Genomic DNA, 19,550 nt, shown 5'->3' with positions numbered 1-19,550 from the left:
TTCATTCATCTTCGGAACTCAAATGAAGATCTTTTTTAATGAAATCTGAGAGCTTTCTGCCCCTTTGACGCTTCAAAAAGTTCATAAAGGGATCATAAAACATAATTAATTGAGCCGTTTAGTTCACATTTTCTGAAGAGATACAATTGCTATATATAATGAAAAGATTAAATTTAGGCTTTAATTCACATTTAAATATTCATCAACTCACATATCAGTTGTGAAAAATGGAAGCTCAAACATTGGTGGTGGTTGAGAAGATTCCCCCTTCCATGTAGCGCTGTATAAATGTAACAAATGATTAATATTATTATTATCTTTGCTCGACATGCGAGAACCAATGAGGTTCATTCTCGTGTTACGCAGCACGTTTGAGCTTCAGCAAGAACCAATGAGGTTCATTCTTGTGTTACACAGCACGTTTGAGCTTCAGCAAGAACCAATGAGGTTCATTCTCGTGTTACGCAGCACGTTTGAGCTTCAGCAAGAACCAATGAGGTTCATTCTTGTGTTACACAGCACGTTTGAGCTTTAGCGAGAACCAATGAGGTAGTGTTGTAGTCAAGACCACCTAAACCTAGACCAAGACAAGACCAAGACTTTGAAGGGCCGAGACCAAGACAAGACCAAGACTTTGAAGGGCCGAGACCGAGTCAAGACCAAGACTTTGAAGGGCCGAGACCGAGTCAAGACCAAGACCAATGCATGTCCCCACGCTTATGATAAAATGTGGAATATGCATATGATTGGCACTTCTCTCGTATGTGTGGGTGTGTAAAGCCCTATTCGGACTGGATTAATTTAACATGGGGACATGGGGGTAAAGTCATTTTACCTCAGGACGTCTGTAATATTAATGGCCAATTCGCACGGGATAAGACATCTCAGTAAAACTAGCAGAAGTGGGAGGAGTAACTCGCTTTACACACCTCCTTGACGTCATGTGCGTATGATGTTACCGTTATAACGTGAGCAAACACAACCTGAGCGCCAGTCTGAACTCCGTCTCCAATATATATGTGTGTTTTAATAAACAGTTAGGTCCAGTCTAACGCTTCTGATTGGATTATGTTGGTAATAGACACTTTCCTAGAGCTAAAATGTGTTGTGCTTCTAATAAGTGCTTTTGATCTTCTTTTTGCTTTAAATGATATGCGGAAAATACTGGACATTTTCCACAGATTTGTCCCACCACCTACAACGCAACCGAATGCTTCAAGCGCCTCCAAGGTCGCAAAATGTGCTCTTTTTTAACTTTTAAACAGGAAATGATGGAATTTTACCTCACATTTTTACAGCAGGTCTATTCGAATGGGATTAGTATTACCTGAGGTAATTTTTCCGGACCTTTTTACAGAAGGTAAAAGTCTCGGTAATCTTTACTGACATTGTCCGTAATGATTACCGAGATGGCACATTCGGACGGGACTAAAATCACAGAGAACCTCTGGTAATAATTACTTTACCCCCACGTCCCCATGTTAAACTAATCCAGTCCGAATAGGGCTTATGTGTACCATGAGAGAAGTTTTGATCAAATAATCAAAAGGCATTGCAGCTTTGTGGGAATTAATCTTTTTCTTCAATAAGCAAATAACACTTAACTTTTCGTCAATGGGAGGCACTGAAGACGACATGTCCATAATGTTTACAGTCTATGGTGGACACAAATACCAATCTGACACTAACAGAGTTTTGTGAAAAGTGCTCAATCCCATTTTAAAACTCAAAGTTCCCTAAGAATGCTAATCTGGATGAGGTATTAATCTCAGACACAGTCCATTATGTCTTAAATGAATGTGAATAACAGGAGGTGGAATATGTATCATACAGATATGCGTTAGTATGCTGCTTAAGCAAATTATGTACATATTTACAAATTGAAAATGTTATTGTGCAGCTTTATTGTGCAACAACAAGGAAAAGAAACCCTGCACTTGCATTTTTTGAGTAACTGCACACACACACACACACACACACACACACACACACACACACACACACACACACACACACACACACACACACACACACACACACACACACACACACAATTTTTTAAAAATGCAACGAAACAATCATTTTTTTTATTATCTTTTGTTTATATCTCATATTATGTATGATCTCTTATCTTGATGTTTCTTTTGTTCCAACAGGTTGAATTGTTTTGGTATATAATCATATCAATATTAGAAATAGCATTAACAGTTAACAAATAGCCACATTTTCTGCCATATACAATTTAATAAAATGATCAGCTAGCTAACAAACAACTTTGTTCTGTTTTCACCTCACTCCAGTCTAAACTAAATGATTTTAGACTATTTATTTTACTACACATTCAACATACATAAGCTAAAATACTGTGGATAGTTGGATAATTCTTACTCTCCATTCTTGCTAAATTGGGTAAGCGCACTTGTGTTCTCATTTCTGAGGTGTTCTGAGTAAATGATTAAACTGATTCGTTCAGTTCATTGTTGAACAGATCAGTTCTTATTACCGTCGTTAAAATGATTCAGTTCAAATGAGTCATTTGGTCGTGAATCGGACATTAGCAGACCCGCTGTGTGTGAATCACGGCTGTCAGAACATCGCAGAAGGTTTGTCACACAGAAAACACTTCATAACTGGATAGAAATTGTTTCCTGTTTATTTAATGTATGATTTATGTCAGCTGTTTAGCTGGTCAAACGTTTTTTGAGCGCAATTCACACCGAGCGGTAGGCTACTTCAAAACAGTTGTCCGAACGCGCAACGTTCAACATGGATTCGGTTTTCTGAACTTTTGATTTAGCTTAAAGGTGCACTATGCAGCTTTTGTCCACTGGAGGGCAACTATGCAAAACAAATGCGTAGTTTGATGACGCAAAGTGTGAGCGCAGCATCTTGGGAGATGTGGTCTTCTCATCACAGCCGGTGAAAAATAGGACTCGGGCAGAAATCACGTTCATGCATGCGGTTATTAACGTTACTGTAGTCTAAAGCAGAGCAGGACCGAGTGTTATGGACCTGAGCAAAGCTGCTGGAGCGATTGTTAAACAAATACCCGCCTTGCGAATACCGGGACTTTTATTATGACGGGACGGGACTCATTTGCCGGGCGCCTGCACAGATCCGCTCTTCCGGTTATGATTTTGAGGTAATGGAGCTCTGTTTATCATATAAGATACATTTAAGTGTGTTTAAAACGATGTTATGACGTTACTCCGTGCGTTCAGTTGTTCACACTGCTAAGAGTAAAGCGCTCCTGCCAAATAAAAGCCGAAACCGAGGGTAACGCAGATCTGACGCAATTGACAGGCGACTCCCTCAAATGCAATGCTGCAACGTCCCTGTCCTTAGTTAAAATAGCAATTTTCTCACAATTTACAAATAGTTGGAAACATCTGGGATATTGTAGGTACTCAACTGAACAAAATATATAACACCAGCCTAGTGGTTTTTGGATATTTTACTGCAAAAATACTACATAGTTCACCTTTAATATGTGAAGTATCAGAGAGAGCTTATGTGTTATTTTGAAGACAGAGAGAGTGCGCGCAGGGTGGAGTTCTCTGCTCTTTATATGCCTTCAGCTGTGGTCTTGACCGGTCTTGAGACAAAATCCCGAGTCATCTTTGCCTGAGACCGAGACGAGACCGAGTAAAAATGCGGTCGATACCGAGACGAGACCAAGACCTTTAAAAAGTGACCGATCTCGAGTACTACAACACTACAATGAGGTTCATTCTCGTGTTACGCAGCACGTTTGAGCTTCAGCAAGAACCAATGAGGTTCATTCTCGTGTTACACAGCACGTTTGAGCTTCAGCAAGAACCAATGAGGTTCATTCTCGTGTTACGCATCACGTTTGAGCTTCAGCAAGAACCAATGAGGTTAAGCAGCTGTTTATGTTTGTTGGTAATTTTTTTTATGTAAATAAAAGCCTAAATTCAATATGTTCCACATATAAAAGGATTGAGTCTCTTGGACTAAACCGCTCAATTCCCATGGATTAGTTTTATGATGTCTATAAAGTTTTTAAAGTGTCAAATTGGTACTTGCATAGCTGTCTGTGAAGGAACAGAAAGCTTTCAGATTTCATTAAAAATATCCTTATTTGTGTTCCGAAGATGAACGAAAATCGTATGGGTTTGGAACGACATTAGGGTGAGGAATTAATGACAGAATTTTCCTTTTTGGGTGAACTAACCGTTTAACGACAAAATCCAGGGGTGTGTTATAAATAGAATAATGCAAATACTATTCTTTGAAAGAACGTATGGATGGAAGAGTGTGAGCTGTGCTTATATGATTGGTGACACTTTTGACAAAGGAATTCCGAAGGACATCCTGGGAATTTTAATGACCGCAGAGAGTCAGGATCTTGGTTTAACGTTGAATCCGAACGACACATTTTGCCCGTGCAATTTCACCAAAGCGCTGCTAATATGGACACTCCTTAGTGAGTGACTAATTAAATATACAGCATTGGAACATATACGATTCATTCTAGTGAATTGGTTTATCCGAGTGAATCGGTTCACAATAAAGGGTACTCTTTCTGGTATATAGCGTTGGAAAGTCTCGACTGACTTTAGTGAATCGCTTCTTCTTAATCTGTACAATTGTAGCATTGGAATACACCTTTCATTCCAGTGAACTGTTTAGACGGACAGTTCATGTAAAAAAAACTATTAATCAATTAATTTCGACTTTGTACTATGTCATAGTTCACCTGTTCAAGTCTGACACTGTCAGCAATAAAGGCTGTTCGTTCATTTATTGAAGTATCAAATAAAAAGGATCTGTTGAAGTTAGTTAAACTGTCATCATGTTTATAACAACACCTGAATGATACCAGATCGGAGTAATTGATTGTTTATGACATTAAACATGCAAATACTTCATATGACCTCACCTCAACCTAGACAGCTTCACTCATCATGATCATGAAGGCACATGGCTTCTCCTAGTCCTAACACTGCCATGCAGAAGATACGCAGCTCTATCTTTCATTAAATCCTGATGATGACCAAAATATCTCATATCTCTGCCTGCCTTTCTCTGCTTGGATGAAGGAGTGTCATCTGAAGTTCAACCGTGTGAAGACAGAGCTCCTTATTTCCTGCAAACCTATAAGTTGGCCACAACATCACTGTGAAGGTCCACAACACTAACACTAACCATGGACAGCAAGGAACCTGAAGACCAGCTAAGCTTTTCCACCCACATGAAAACAAAAGCCCGATCAAAGATTTGCGACAACATCAGGAAAATCAGACCCTTCATACCAGTATACGCAACAAAGTTACTCGGCCAACTGCTTGTATTTTCAAGACTACAGCAATGCTTTACTATTGGGTCTTCAACCCAGCACGACCTCTGCAGATGATCCAGAATGCCTCATCTCGTCTAGTCTTCAAACAGCACAAGAGAACCCATATTACACCCCACCAGACCTCACTCCACTGGCTCATGGTTATAATGCTGGTTTTCAGGACTACCACTGAAACAGATCCCCACTACGTCAAAACACAAGTTACAAATGACACCTTCAGCGAACTTGAGCTTGGGAAAGACACTATATAAATAAAACATATTATTATTATTAAATGCATGCTCCCTCCTGCTGGCTCAGGACGTCTTGTTCCCTGACAACAAGGCAAAACCTTCACTTTCTCTGTTCCTCTCTGGTGGAATGCAACCTCCACCCGAACTGCTGAGAGCAGAAGCAGCTGAAGAACCCCTCTTGCGATGTTGGCTCTTTGATGAATGCTTTGTTCTTCTTCTGTAAGTCGCTTTGGAAAAAAGCCTCTGCTAAATGCATAAATGTAACAAAGAAGCATACAGGTGTAACCCATGTTAAATGTGGTGCCTTAGGAAAATAAATATATATATAATTGTATAGTCTAATAGTCTAAAACGATCTATTAAAGTACATTGTGAATTAACTATGTATAAATAAAAATAATAATTATCATATTTGAGCGGAGATCATGTGACGTATTACACGTAACACAAGCTGTGTATGACGCAAGCGGATGACTCACGGAAGTGCGAGAGATGCGCTGAACACGAGATGAGTGATGCAGAAACGGGATTAAAAAGGTTTATATTGTTAAAATTCATTTAATATTGTTATAAACAACTCTATAATACTTTATGATTGATGATGATAAATCATTGTAGAATGATGATTGCCGATGTAAACGTGGATGCTAGATGATTGTGAAACTCCTGTGAATCTGAAGCGGGTGTTTTAAAAAACTGAAAACACGGGATTTGGTGAGTTATCTGTATTTTTCTTTTCTTTAAAAGATGTGTTTTTTTTGTTACCTGCATATCATTATGCATGTTGTAAAAATCGTTTTCATATTTCATGTTCATATGATTTATTTTGAGATGTTGAGTGATATATTTTGTTAAGCTATGAATGAATATTGATGTCCATATCAATATGAGTATAATATACATTTCTCAATATGCCTGTAAAATAACATGCTTGACATGAAAAGTTGTGATGCATATTTAAACACAGTTTAAATAGGAAAAAGAGAAGTTGATGAGATGGTTATATATTAATGACACTGTTTTGGTAAAACAGGTCAGGTTTGTTGATTTGAGTTGAAAACCTCTCTCATGGATTTGAGATGGCGAGCCACCAAAATTGAATGCTGATTCTTGGACCTGGGAAAGCACACTTTTGCTGTATCCACTGTATCAAGGACATTCGTTGCGTTGCATCAACTTGCTTCAGGAGGACAATTCTCTTTCCTTTGGACACTTCTCTGAACTGGTAGGACTGAGCCGATTTGGCACTCACTCACTGGACTTGTTAAAGGACCATTCTTGGACGATATTTGAAAGACAAATTCAGAAAAAAAGTTATAACAAGGGTATTTGGTTATTGCGTGTGAGTTAAATGTATATTTTGTATTTAATTTTGTTTCTTTTTCCATTTCAATGTGATAAGAGATTTCAGTTTTGCTGACGGGTTAATTGTGGTTTTATTACCTTGTTACGGGGTTTTGTTAAAGAAGGTTCTGGTTTGAACGCAATATAGAACAAAAAGTCCCAAATTTAAAGAGACAGTGAAGTTTAATAGCTGTCTGAAATACAGAAAACAAATAAATAATTAACGGTCTTACTACAGTCTGCCAATTGAGGTAACGTACATTCAATTATTTCAAGGAAAAAAAGAAATCGAAATCTTAACAGAATAAGAGAAACAAGACAAGAGACAACACAGAGAATTCATATTTTGTTTATCAATTTATTGTTTTATAATTTATTTCCGTTTCCAAATCTTGTTTGTTTTGTCTATGTGACTGTTAAATTACAAATATATTTTTTTGAGTGATTTTCCTCATATGCTTCTGTGGTTTATTTACTGCCAGTATTAATTCTGTTCTCCACCAACCTAGAAACTGGTCCATTGCTCTAACGTTATGTTGAGGGCACTTGTTACATAAATTTTGGCGAGCCAGCCAGGAGAACAGTGGTAGTAAATATCTTGTGAACAGGTTCACAAAACAAAACACAACTGATTATACAAAACTAAGATCACGTTAGTCTTAAGAAACATGGATATCGTTGAAATGGAGAAAGTTAAAGTTGCGAATTCCGTGATAGTTCGTGGGTTGACTGACACCGAGTTTGACGAAGACTTAGTTGAATTTCTAAATAAGCACGGACGTGTTAGTAGACATCTGAGAGTAGATGACCCAAAGTCGCCTTTTCATAGAGACGTCATTGTAGAATATGAAAGCTGTGCTGCCCTTGAAACTCTTGAACCTGTGTTGCCGTACACTTTCAGAAGCCCTCATAACGTCTCTTATGTCATAACACTCTTGTCAAGCGCCTACTTGCCAGTAGCCACCAAGCAAGCTACCGCCGTTTACTTCTCTGAGCTGCAGAAATTGGCAACGATTAGTGGAAAGACTTTTGAGGAACTTCTCAGAGAGCAGTTATCTCAAGCCACTACATCAGGTGCTGCAATTGCAACAGATGAAAATGAGCCAAAGTTTTCCTTAGGGACTGCCACTCCCACGTATGATCCTCTTACCTCATTCAAAGGAGGGAAAGGCGCAGGATGTCAAAGCCCAGAGACTGTACGTTCAGTGGTCATTGAAAAGAAAATGTCAGCTTTGGATGTGGCTGATTTAAATCCACCTGAAATCCAGCGTGTGGTAGTTGAACACTTGATAAAGAATGAGGGAGTTCCCCAAATGCATTCACCATTCAGACTTAGGGTCTTTTCTGGGAAAATTCCACGTCCGAGCACTGAAGTTGATTATGATGCTTGGAGAGGGAGTGTTGAACTGATTCTCCAGGATCCGTCTCTTTCTGATTTGCACAGATCCAGAAAAATATTTGACAGCTTGTTACCTCCAGCATCGGAGATTGTGAGGCATTTGGGTGCAACAGCTCTACGTACTGAATACCTTGACATTCTGGATTCTGCTTTTGACGCAGTTGAGGACGGGGATGATCTTTTTGCACGATTCTTGAACACATTGCAAAATGCAGGCGAAAAGCCCTCCTTGTTCCTACAGCGCTTACAGGCAGCGCTCTTAAAAGCAATAAAAAGAGGTGCTGTCTCCAATGCTGAAGCTGATAAACAGCTCTTGAAACAGTTCTGCCGAGGCTGTTGGAATGACACGTTGATAACAAACCTTCAGCTAGAGGTTAAACGGGATAGTCCACCTTCATTTTCCGAACTGCTTTTGCAGCTGCGCAGTGAAGAAAATCGACACTTTGCTAAAGAGAGCCGCATGCGTCAGCATCTGAATGTGCATCGTCATAAAGTCAGCTCCCATGTAGTATCCACAAGCTCTCTTGACGTAGAGCAAGGTGCTGCATCAGAGGGAAATGAGGTCACAGAATTAAGACGGCAAGTCACAAAACTTCAAAGTCAGCTCAGTAAGCAGAGAGCTAAACAGACAGAGAAAAATGTGCTATTGCAGAGTGATGATGTGCTTGACTTGAAGAAACAGATTGCAGAACTTCAGAGTCAGTTTACAAAGCTAGGATCTTAGAAACCTCTAAAGCAAAAAGGAGAACGTGAGCCCAAACAGGTTTACTCTAAGCCCACTCAACCAAGTGCTTTAACTACTGGCCAAAATTTTCAAGAAAGACCTAAGCCAGGATATTGTTTCCGCTGTGGCGAAGATGGGCATATCGCTTCTGGTTGCGAGAATGATCCAAACCTATCTTTAGTGAATGAAAAACGGAAGCAGCTGAGGGAGCGACAGAATCTGTGGGACCGGCAAAAGTGTCCAGGGGCCTCAGAGTCTTTAAACTGGAATTAGCCCCTGTAGCGAGACGTACAAGGGCTACTGTGTGCAGAACTAGTCTCAAAAGGCCAATAGGAAGGAAGGGTAGCTCAGAGTTATCCTGTAGTAGGGGTCAGTTGGCCAGACTCCCAAAGGGACTGATAGGGGCCAAGTGTACTGCTCAAGTGTACATTGAAGGTAAACTATGTTCCTGCCTTTTAGACACAGGGTCGCAAGTGACAACAATTTCCCAATCCTATCATGAGCAAAACTTGTCTGAGCTAAGTATAATTCCCTTGGAGAACCTGCTGGAAGTGGAAGCCGCAAATGGGCAGGCAGTACCCTATTTGGGGTATGTAAAAATGAGAGTCAAGTTTCCTGAGGATTTTCTCGGAAGTACTGTTGAAGTATCAACACTTGCACTGGTTATTCCAGATACCAGTGGCACTGCTCAGCCAAAAGTACTAATTGGTACCAATACTTTAGACTTGGCATACGGAAAGCATCTTGAAATCAATGACTCCATCTGCAAATCCATTCCATTCGGCTACAAAGCAGTAGTGAAAACGATTGAGTATCGATGGGATCAAAGAGTAAACAGCAATGTAGGAATTGTCAGACTCCCCAGCGCTGAGGCTGCTGTCATACCTGCAGGGCAGAATCTTGTCTTGGAAGGAGTTGTGAGTGTAAAAGGACAAGTGACAGATAGATGGGTAGTGATGGAACCCCCTTCCCATTCTTCTGTTCCGGGAGGACTTTTAGTCGCTAGCTGTCTTCTTAACTTACCTGAGCATCCATCCTGTAAAGTCCCTGTAGTGCTAAAAAATGAAACCGAGCATGATATTACCATTCCTGGAAAGTGTGTAATCGAGGATGTCCATGCCATAGAGAGAGTCATTTCAAATAAGAGCACTCAGAAGGGAGCCATGTCCTCTAATGTAGAAGACAAATCTACAAAGGAACTCTGTTTTGATTTCGGCGACTCTCCAATAACCAAAGAATGGAAAGAGAGGATTACACAAGAGTTGCGGGATATGTCCGAAGTTTTTGCTGTACATGATTTCGATGTTGGGCGAACTGAAAAGGTGAAGCATAGCATCAAGCTGCATGATAATACCCCTTTCAAGCACAGGGCCAGACCCATACATCCTGATGACTTCGAAGCAGTTCGTCGACATTTGGAGGAGTTGCTCGAGGCTGGAATCATCCGGGAATCGGAATCATCCTATTCGTCACCCATTGTGGTTGTCAAAAAGAAAAATGGTGATGTGAGGCTGTGTATCGACTATAGAAAATTGAACACACAGACCATAAAGGATGCTTATGCACTGCCGAATCTCGAGGAAGCCTTTTCGGCACTCCGTGGATCTAAATGGTTTTCAGTGCTTGATCTTAAGTCCGGCTATTACCAGATTGAAGTTGAGGAAAAGGATAAGCCCAAAACCGCTTTTGTTTGTCCTCTTGGGTTCTGGGAGTTCAATCGAATGCCTCAGGGGATAACGAATGCTCCCAGTACATTTCAACGACTTATGGAGAAGTGTATGGGTGATATTAACCTCACTGAAGTCCTGGTATTCTTGGACGATTTGATCGTATTTTCTGAGACACTAGAAGAACATGAAACCCGCCTTTTGCATGTCCTAAATCGCTTGAAAGACTATGGTCTGAAGCTTTCAGTAGAGAAATGTAAATTTCTCCAGACCTCTGTTAGGTATTTGGGACATATTGTGTCACAGAACGGCGTGGAAACCGATCCTCAGAAAATAGAGACAATCAAAACCTGGCCAAGTCCTAAAACCCTCAAAGAATTACGCTCCTTCTTGGGGTTTTCCGGCTATTATCGCCGTTTAATCCGAGACTATGCTAAGATCGCAAAGCCACTAAACAACTTGACTGTCGGATACCCACCTCTCCGTAAGAACTGTAAAGGAAAGAGCAAAAGTACATCTTACCTGAGTTCCAAAGTGCCTTTTGGAGGGAGATGGACAGAGAGTTGTCAACAGGCTTTTGACACACTCATAGAGAAACTCACCACAGCACCTGTATTGGGATTCGCTGATCCCACACTCCCCTACGAGTTGCACACCGATGCTAGCACCACTGGGCTAGGTGCTGCCCTTTACCAGCAGCAGGGAGGAGAGCTACGTGCAATTGCATTTGCCAGCCGCGGGCTTTCAAGGAGTGAGTCCCGTTACCCTGCTCATAAACTCGAATTCTTGGCCCTGAAATGGGCAGTCACGGAGAAGTTCTCTGATTACCTGTATGGAGGCAGTTTTAAAGTGGTCACAGACAGCAATCCGTTGACTTATGTCTTGACATCTGCAAAACTGGATGCGACAAGTTACAGATGGCTCTGTGCCTTGTCCACATTTTCTTTTACGCTTCAGTATCGGCCGGGAAAGAGCAATCTAGATGCAGATGGGTTGTCAAGACGTCCTCATGGAATGCTTACCAACGACGGGATATCACAGAAAGAGCAGGAGCGCATAAATCAGTTTACCTTGCACCACTTACCTGAGGATAGAAATTCTATCTTGGTCCACACTGAAGTTGTCCAAGCTATCAGCGACAAACATCTGGTACGCACAACTGAAGATGGTGATTACATTCCTCTAATTGAGTCCCTTTCTGTGAGTTCAGAGGCGATTCCTGAGACTTATGAGTCCTTTGAAGGATTTCCAGTGGTTCCTCAGTTAACGGAGCAAGAGCTGAAAGATAAACAAAGAGCTGATCCGGCAATACAGGAGATAATCTTACAACTGGAATCAGGGAAACCGTCCTTACCGGTACTGCGGAAAGAATTGCCAGAACTCCCATTTCTTCTGCGAGAATGGAAAAAGTTAGAGCTGAGGGATGGTATTCTTTACAGGAAAAGAGTGGATGGTGACCATACAGTTTACCAACTTGTTCTCCCAAAGGATCTAAGGCCTATTGTCATGGAGCAACTGCATGACAATATGGGTCATTTAGGTATGGAAAGAACCCTTGACCTTGCTCGAGCCCGGTTTTATTGGCCCAGGATGGCTACAGATGTGGAAGTGAAGATCAAGACATGCAACCGGTGCGTGTGCAGGAAGACTCCACCAGAGAAAGCAGCGCCATTAGTGAACATTCAGGTATCTAGGCCACTTGAGTTGGTATGTATGGATTTCTTATCTTTGGAACCAGATCGTACTAATACAAAGGACATCTTGGTGATAACTGATTACTTCACAAAATACGCTGTAGCAATCCCCACACCAAATCAGAAGGCTAAGACAGTCGCAAAAAACCTATGGGAAAATGTCATTGTTCACTATGGGGTACCTGAAAGGCTTCATAGCGATCAAGGACCTGATTTTGAGAGCAAGACCATTAAAGAGTTATGTGAGATTGCTGGAATTCGGAAAGTTCGAACTACACCGTATCATCCCAGGGGAAACCCAGTTGAAAGGTTCAACCGAACTCTGTTGAGTATGCTGGGTACTCTGAGAAACAAGGACAAAACCCATTGGAGAGATTTTGTGAAGCCTGTTGTGCATGCATATAATTGCACTAAACATGAAACTACAGGATTCACACCATATGAGTTAATGTTTGGCCTACAGCCTAGGTTGCCAATAGACCTCGCTTTCAGAGTACCTGTGAATAACAGCCATAATGAGTTCCATTCCCAGTATGTGAAAACTTTGAAAACTCATTTGCAGGAGAGTTATGAACTTGCCAGGAAGAATGCAGCAAAGGTTGCAGCAAGGAACAAGACAAGATATGACAAAAGAGTGACAGAGTCTTCACTTGATGTGGGTGATCGAGTTTTTGTAAGAAATGTGCGTCTCAGAGGAAAGCACAACTTGGCTGATAAATGGGACTCTGAAGTATACATTGTGGTAAACCGAGCTGGTGAACTTCCTGTGTACACCGTGAAACCAGAAGGAAAAGAAGGACCCTTGCGAACGCTCCACAGGGACCTGTTGTTGCCTTGCGGTTTCTTATCACCATCTGAGGAGGAAGAAAAGATGGCACACAAGCAGCAGAGAGGGCGAAAAGTTCTGAGAGAAGTAAATGAGGAAGAACCAGAGAGTTCAGAGCAGTGTCTGGATAATGACGGAGAGGACGATGATTATCTTATGCAAGGAATTGAGCCCATTTCCGAAACCATTCCGGTGAGATTTGTTAAGGAGTTTGAAGTCGTGAGAGCATCAAGAGAAATTCCCCTCAAAAGCGTTGAACCTGTAATTCAGACACAACCTGATTCAAACCCTGCCAGTGCTAATGTCAGTGATACGCATGAAGAATACCTACCTGAACCAGAATACCTACCTGAACCAGAATACCTACCTGAACCAGAATACTTACCTGAAACTCAGTCTTCTATTGGACCAGCCTCCGCTCACAGTGATATGGTACCTGAAAGAAAAAGATTTGAAGAGAGAAGTTTTCTGTCAGAAACAGGGCAACAAAGTTTGAATTAACCTGTTAATACAAGAATGGAGAACAAAACTAACACAGAGCAAAATGGAAAACCCATACCTCATGTTCCAGTGGAAAAAGACAGAGTGGATCCAGTTGAATCAGAAGTATCTGAAGAAGATACAGAGTCAGATGAATGTGAAGCTGAGAGTAGATTAAGGAAGTCCAAAAGAATGAGACAAAAATCCAAAAGACTGACTTACCCGGAATTGGGAAATCCTATGATATCTATTATTCAATCTCTTTTGCAGGGACTAAACACAGCTTCCTTTGAAACATTAGCAGAACAACCCAGATCAGTTAAGCACACTAAGATATAACCCTTGACACTGATTAGTAGTCAGAATTGCAATGCAAAGGGACTTGCATGGATTTAAAGAGGGGAGGGTGTAACCCATGTTAAATGTGGTGCCTTAGGAAAATAAATATATATATAATTGTATAGTCTAATAGTTGTATTTCTAATTAAAATATTGAAACGATCTATTAAAGTACATTGTGAATTAACTATGTATAAATAAAAATAATAATTATCATATTTGAGCGGAGATCATGTGACGTATTACACGTAACACAAGCTGTGTATGACGCAAGCGGATGACTCACGGAAGTGCGAGAGATGCGCTGAACACGAGATGAGTGATGCAGAAACGGGATTAAAAAGGTTTATATTGTTAAAATTCATTTAATATTGTTATAAACAACTTTATAATACTTTATGATTGATGATGATAAATCATTGTAGAATGATGATTGCCGATGTAAACGTGGATGCTAGATGATTGTGAAACTCCTGTGAATCTGAAGCGGGTGTTTTAAAAAACTGAAAACACGGGATTTGGTGAGTTATCTGTATTTTTCTTTTCTTTAAAAGATGTGTTTTTTTTGTTACCTGCATATCATTATGCATGTTGTAAAAATCGTTTTCATATTTCATGTTCATATGATTTATTTTGAGATGTTGAGTGATATATTTTGTTAAGCTATGAATGAATATTGATGTCCATATCAATATGAGTATAATATACATTTCTCAATATGCCTGTAAAATAACATGCTTGACATGAAAAGTTGTGATGCATATTTAAACACAGTTTAAATAGGAAAAAGAGAAGTTGATGAGATGGTTATATATTAATGACACTGTTTTGGTAAAACAGGTCAGGTTTGTTGATTTGAGTTGAAAACCTCTCTCATGGATTTGAGATGGCGAGCCACCAAAATTGAATGCTGATTCTTGGACCTGGGAAAGCACACTTTTGCTGTATCCACTGTATCAAGGACATTCGTTGCGTTGCATCAACTTGCTTCAGGAGGACAATTCTCTTTCCTTTGGACACTTCTCTGAACTGGTAGGACTGAGCCGATTTGGCACTCACTCACTGGACTTGTTAAAGGACCATTCTTGGACGATATTTGAAAGACAAATTCAGAAAAAAAGTTATAACAAGGGTATTTGGTTATTGCGTGTGAGTTAAATGTATATTTTGTATTTAATTTTGTTTCTTTTTCCATTTCAATGTGATAAGAGATTTCAGTTTTGCTGACGGGTTAATTGTGGTTTTATTACCTTGTTACGGGGTTTTGTTAAAGAAGGTTCTGGTTTGAACGCAATATAGAACAAAAATTCCCAAATTTAAAGAGACAGTGAAGTTTAATAGCTGTCTGAAATACAGAAAACAAATAAATAATTAACGGTCTTACTACAGTCTGCCAATTGAGGTAACGTACATTCAATTATTTCAAGGAAAAAAAGAAATCGAAATCTTAACAGAATAAGAGAAACAAGACAAGAGACAACACAGAGAATTCATATTTTGTTTATCAATTTATTGTTTTATAATTTATTTCCGTTTCCAAATCTTGTTTGTTTTGTCTATGTGACTGTTAAATTACAAATATATTTTTTTGAGTGATTTTCCTCATATGCTTCTGTGGTTTATTTACTGCCAGTATTAATTCTGTTCTCCACCAACCTAGAAACTGGTCCATTGCTCTAACGTTATGTTGAGGGCACTTGTTACACAAACCTTTAAAAAGTGTATTGTTGCACAATGTTTCACATACTATACTAAATTAGTTTGGCAGTGTTCAGATTATATATGGCATACCACTAACCAGATCAATCACTGTTTTTGGTAGAAATTATATTTCTACATGGCAAATATTTTATTAGTAGGTGGAGTAGAGTAATAGAAAACCAACAGACCCAACAGTCATGACATGCATGCTGCTGATTTTGTGTAATTGAATCATTACTCTCTAAAAACTGCTGGGTTAAAAACAACCCAAGTTGGGTTGAAAATGGACAAACCCAGAAAGTGGGTGGTTTGAATAAGTCCATTCAATGAGTTCAATCAACGCAATTTCTGGATTTGACTATTTTTAACCCATGCAACTTGGGTTGTTTTTAACCCAGCATTTTTTAGAGAGTATTTGAAAAGAGCATGTTCAAAATGATATCAGTGTGGAGTTCAATTAGTGATCAATTGGAGGTTATTCATTCTGTGAAAAAAATTGGTGTCAAACAAGTGGCCCTTATTTAAGGATAAAGGCAGCGAATGTTGTACTGTAACTGTTCCAGACATTGTTCAGAAGAACAACATACTTTGATTAAAAAGTTGATTAGAGGGGAAAACAGTGTTCACAGATTCCAGAAGTTGGTCAACTCCATGCAACCCAGATGTGAAGCAGGTCCCAGAAACCACAGTTATACAACTAAATATAAGTTCAATGATTGACAGGAAAGCTAAATCGTCAAGTACTTTTCAGTTTATACAGTAAATGTTTGACTTTGTAAAGAAAAATGCAGATACTTTTTTTTTTGAACAGCCTAATATTCCTTTTTCTTTACTTTTTGTAAAGCAATAACACATTTGATCAGTTTTACTTCATGTTTTAATTTAGAATAGAATGTGTAATGTTCCCAATGCATTTAAATTTATTGAATTAAACTATTGAATTATAAGCATTTCGAGCTTTATCCATGGAGGTAATAAAAGCAAACGAGAAAAGCATAAGCTTGATTAACTTCATTTAAAAAGAGTGTTCTGATGTGATCAAAGCCCTGAAAAAGAAAACAAAACAGAATAGAAAAGGACAGAGCATCATCTACATCGGTAAATCGACTAGAAAGAGACTCAGAGGTCAAATCTCCCAGTAACCCACAGCTGTGGCAGCAGTAATAGCCACAGCCGTCCGTCGCCTCTGACATCTCTCCGAACACCAAAAATCATCCAGCTGCATCTAAACCTCATTCCTTTAAAGTTTGCCTGAGTGAGGATGCAGCAAAGTTCCCTGACCCCGAGCTCCCACCCTGGGCTCGTCCTGCTCTGTATTCTGCAGCTCTCCCTGCATTATTTGGGAGTCTTTTTTTTCTTTTTTCATGCGGACAGTCATGATCCTGTCTGCATCTGGAAATGAGATACAATCCTCTTTACTTACACTATAGTGCATCTCAATTAAGCTCCAGAGCACACTCACTTGGCAAAGAAAAGCAGACTTGACTTGAAGATGTTGCTGTGAAACTGTTTTTGTGACCTCGATTCAATGCAGCATAAGTAAAACATCAACACAAAACTCGTGTGCTTACTTAAACCGGCTCTAACAGTTCTGAAATACTACTGCCAATATCAGACAGTGAGTGTGCAAAGTTAACACATCAAACCAAAGACTAAAGTCAACTTAAATAACTGATTGAAGCTTCAACAAAGAGATTGGCATTCAAAAGCAGTGCACATGTAAACACTAACAAGATTACATTTAGGAGACATTAAACTTCAAGCAAACTTTCAATTAATTAGCATACAAGTCTTCAAAAATGGCTATGCAACTAACAAACCATCTGTGCTAGGAAGTAGTAGGCTACCATGGTAAAACCATGTTTTTTAGGACATGCACAATGGTAATACTATATTTTTCTTACACTGAATTTCTTATTTCTGTACAATGGTATGGCTCCAACTTTTTATTTATTTATAAGGGGCTATGTGCACAACTTGAAAAAAGCACAACAGCTGCTTAACATTTTAGCTGTTTGCTGAAAACATAATCCTGAAAAAAAAAAGACAACTTAAAAAAAGCAATTCTTCTCATTAGATTACGAAGTTCTACAGGAATAATGTAATTTTGTAGGCCAAGTCCCTTGCATCTCATCCTGAATGTCAGGAATCTGGAAGAGTTGTTGAAGCTTAGCGAGGGTAACGTTGAAGTAGTGTTTGATTATAGGCCACATTTAGCTTTTATCTTCTGCCGATTGTTTTTAGGCATATTGCATTAATTTGTGAAGATCATCAGGATGAACAAAATGTGTAGGAATCATTAACCTTTGTTGGCAACACATTTTCTGAAAGCCAATGGAAAATCTTGGCTTTAACAAGTGAACCAGGGTGATGTGGACTTACAGGTCGGCCTACAAAACGCCTCATCATCAAGTTTCCGCCGATTCAATACTGTAATGTTTTAATGCTCCAGTGTGAAGCTCTGCGCCGTAAACACTTCAGATCCCGCCACAGGCTCTTCTTCAGACGAGTGCCCTTGAATGAGGATCATTACCCTCTTGTACGTTAGGGAAGCTGTCCTGTCCTGACCCCGGTCTCTGCCCACAGATGTCTGCTGAAGTCAGGGACAAGATTGGGTAGAATAAATACAGCCTGGGCTTAGTGTATATAAAAAAAGAAAAGACTCATAGCAAACAGTAGCTTCAGTTAATGGGCTAGAAATGCCCTTCACAGGACAGACTTTCTCAAACCTGCACTGCCTGAACAGCCAAGCAGTAAGTTGCACTTGAAGAAAACGAGTGATTAAATGTGCAGCAAACACTAAAACATTTTTCAAAAAGTATGTTTTAGAATGATTAGGTTTTTCTCCGGTCTTGATATCAAAACATAAACAGATATTTGACATGCACCATCATTGTGAGGAGTGTTTGGATGACTGTTAAAATCCTCATGGCCACAGTCACTGGAAAAGATTCTTGGTAAACAATCTGCGTTATGTATGCATGCAACATAAATGTATGCATACATGTTACATACAAAAATAAATGTATTTATGCTTTTATTTATGCAAACCGCTGTCGGTGTGAACGCCTTTAGAAATCGGTCATTTATTTGGCAAATGTAATGGTTTTGCCCTTTAGCCCTGGTTTCGCTTTGCATGTACACTGCTTAATCAGTAAGTAAATTCAACCGTGTGAACTGAAACCTTTCAGCCTTTTCTAGATAAAAATCATGTTTTAAGCATAACTAGCAAAAGATTGTGCATTTAGAGTAGACACACCGTTAAAAAGTTTGTGGTCGGTAAGGTTTTTTTTCTGTAAGGTCTCTTCTGCTCACCAAGACTGCATTTAGTTGTTCAAAATGCAGTAAAACGGGAAACATTATTACAATGTAAAATATCTGTTTTCTGTGTGAATATATAGTAAAGTGTAATTTATTCCTGTGATTAAAGCTGAATTTATCATCATTACTCCAGTCTTCAGTGTCACATGATCCTTCACTAATCATGACTAAAATCATAATCATAATTAAATTGATGAATTTTGAAAACTGCCGTTTCATTTCTTCATTATTTAGGATTTTTTGTATGCCAAAAATATTCAAAAGAACGGCATTTATTTGAAACAATCTTACTGACCCAAAACTTTTAAATGGTAGAGTACACACAAAATGAATAATTCTAGTGTATTTAAGCATGTTTACAGATGCATAATATTCATTTTCCAAAACCATTTAGATGTCATCCTGCTAAAAATATTGAAATCTGTCCATGAATCAAAACTCTTTCAGATCTTGATTTCAACCAAGAAAGGCAAGACAAAGAAAAAGAAAGTCATTCAGC

The 19,550-nt window shown here is 39.3% G+C and overlaps 1 long non-coding RNA gene across 1 annotated transcript; it reads left to right on the top strand.

The window, feature by feature from the left end:
- The first annotated feature begins 5,916 nt into the window (after positions 1 to 5,916).
- On the top strand, positions 5,917 to 6,971 carry LOC137092455 (uncharacterized). The gene is made up of 3 exons (XR_010908292.1): positions 5,917 to 6,093; positions 6,175 to 6,270; positions 6,590 to 6,971. It is a non-coding gene; the product is annotated as an uncharacterized lncRNA (long non-coding RNA).
- The last annotated feature ends 12,579 nt before the right edge of the window (positions 6,972 to 19,550 follow it).

Source organism: Pseudorasbora parva, chromosome 11 (genome assembly GCF_024679245.1).
Source record: "Pseudorasbora parva isolate DD20220531a chromosome 11, ASM2467924v1, whole genome shotgun sequence".
Classification (NCBI taxonomy): Eukaryota; Metazoa; Chordata; class Actinopteri; order Cypriniformes; family Gobionidae; genus Pseudorasbora; species Pseudorasbora parva.
This window is presented reverse-complemented; position numbering and strand designations above follow the sequence as displayed.